The sequence below is a fragment of the Mixophyes fleayi genome, chromosome 1 (genome assembly GCF_038048845.1).
Source record: "Mixophyes fleayi isolate aMixFle1 chromosome 1, aMixFle1.hap1, whole genome shotgun sequence".
In the NCBI taxonomy this organism is placed as follows: Eukaryota; Metazoa; Chordata; class Amphibia; order Anura; family Limnodynastidae; genus Mixophyes; species Mixophyes fleayi.
Window position 1 is genome coordinate 127,534,884 of NC_134402.1, and position 2,453 is coordinate 127,537,336.

General features: G+C 38.9%; 1 long non-coding RNA gene across 1 annotated transcript; it reads left to right on the plus strand.

Annotated features, from left to right (window-relative positions):
• The first annotated feature begins 595 nt into the window (after positions 1–595).
• On the plus strand, positions 596–1,253 carry LOC142105917 (uncharacterized). Its single transcript, XR_012679725.1, has 2 exons — positions 596–999; positions 1,125–1,253. It is a non-coding gene; the product is annotated as an uncharacterized LOC142105917 (long non-coding RNA).
• The last annotated feature ends 1,200 nt before the right edge of the window (positions 1,254–2,453 follow it).

A 2,453-nucleotide genomic window follows, 5' to 3' on the forward strand; every position in this document is an offset into this window, starting at 1 on the left:
GGGACTGATGTGAATGATAAATATTCTCTGTACACTGCTGTGTAATATGGTGGTACTATAAACAGAAACAATGATAATAATAATAAGAACAACTTAATATTTTACCAGATTTCATACACATAGAGCAAATGTAATTATTGTATTATACTTTATATAACGCCAACAGTAGAGGGTATTTCTGAGTAAACTAAAGGGTTAAGATAAATTATATAACCTTTACAGTTTTCACAGACACTGAAAACATGCCAGATAAAACCTTAATATTATTTATGCATTTTAATTTCAACTGGTATTAGTAGCCTGTTATTTTACTCTTGTGTTTTGTAATCTCAACTAATATTTATAAAATATAATCTAAGTACTCATATAACACAATAAAGGGATCACACCTATTTGACATTTGAAGTGATCCCACCCCTATGACTAAATTGGGCACGCCCAAATGACAAGTTACAAAGACCACACCCATTTCACAGACCACACCCAAACCCCGCCCATATGACTTAATAAACCTATCAATCACATGACACAGTAGTCTCAGGATATAAAAAAAGGGACTGGGAGCCCACAAGTCATTTGCCTTTAGCCAGGGGCAGAGGGGCCTGAAGGGGGGAAGTGAACTGCCTTCAGCCAGGAGCAGAGGGGACGGGGAATGCACAATATAATTTGCCTTCAGCCAGAAGCAGAGGGGACGGGGAATGCACAAAATAATTTGCCTTCAGCCAGGAGCAGAGGGGACGGGGAATGCACAAAATAATTTGCCTTCAGCCAGGAGCAGAGGGGACGAGGAGCTCAAAACTCTTGCCTTCAGCCAGGAGCAGAGGGGACGGGGAATCCACAAATAATATGCCTTCAGCCAAGAGCAGAGGAGACGGGAGCCCAAAAAGAATTGCCTTCAGCCAGGAACAGAGGGGATTGGGGGTCAACACCTCAATTGCCAGTAGCCAGGAGCAGAGGGTACTGGGAACCCACAAGAAATTTGCACAGGCACAATAAGAGGTAATATACATGTTCCAGCTACTTTGTATACACTATAGTCTTGACCAATGATGTACAAGATTTACATGTGCCTATAGACAATATAGATGCAATCTAATAAGCTCTTATTTTTTTCATTGCTGCAGGTTACAGGCGCAGATGTGACCTCCCATGGCTACTAGTGGACATGCCCATAGAAAAAATAGGATAAGCTGATAAGATAGGATAACATAGATAATTAGGATAAGTTAAGAAAATAAATAGAACAAACAGAATTTTGTCTCCTGTGATCTTTCATTAGTTAAGGGGGTCATATAATGTACATGAAAAATGCACATATATAGATTTGCACAAATTCATTAGGAAGCTTACATTAGAGAAATTCTTCCAGAGAGAGAAAATCCAAAGACTAGAGAATGTGGGAAATTCTGAATATATCCATACTGACCTGAGAAAGAGGTCTACCTTCTATCCCAGCTACATTAAAGGACCCTACGTTGAAACTTTCCAAAAACTGGTGGAAGAAGGCCTGAGGAATATGCCCAACACCAGTACAAGGGTAAACAGGAATCCTAACTTGTCTGAAAAGGAACGTTTAGCTATTAAACAGTTGAGAAATGACTGTCAGCGTGTCATTAAACCAGCGGAAGAGGGAGGAGGGGTTACCATCCTTGATAAAGAAGAATATTTAAAGGAATTACAAAGGCAGATTAATGATAGGACTACCTATGCACCCTTGGAGAGTGACCCTACCTCGATATTCAACATATAGCTGCAGAAACTACTAAAGAATGCCTTCACCAAAGGAATTTTAAATAAATCTGAGTATGAGTACTTATATAATCAACATCCCAGAATTCCTGTAATTTATATTCTTCCGAAAATACATAAGTCTTACTGCACCACCTGGAAGACCTATTGTATCCGGAATCGGCTCCATTACGTCTAACATCTCTAAATATATTGACCAATATTTACAACCTGTGGTCATGAAACAGCGCAGTTACCTAAGGGACACCACGCAGGTCCTTGAAAAGATTAACAATATCTCTTGGAAAAGTGGGTATATACTGATGACCTGTGATGTCACGTCTCTATATACTATTATTGCCCATTCTAGTGGATGTGAACATACTAGAAATTTACTGTTAGAAGAAACTACTATTCCTCTTTAACAAATTGAATTTATTATTCAAGCAATTTCTTTACATTGGAGCACAATTATTTCTGGTTTCAGGGCGATTCCTACAAGCAAATTAGAGGGACCTCCATGGGTAGCAAGTTTGCTCCCAGCTACGCTAATTTGTTTTTGGCGTACTGGGAGAATATCCATGTTTGGAACAATAATCCATTTAAGAAACATTTGCTTGAATGGTGGAGATACATAGATGATATTATCTGTATCTGGGATGGCCCTCTACCAGAACTTCATGAATTTGTCACCTACATTAACAACAATAGCATTAACATCAAGT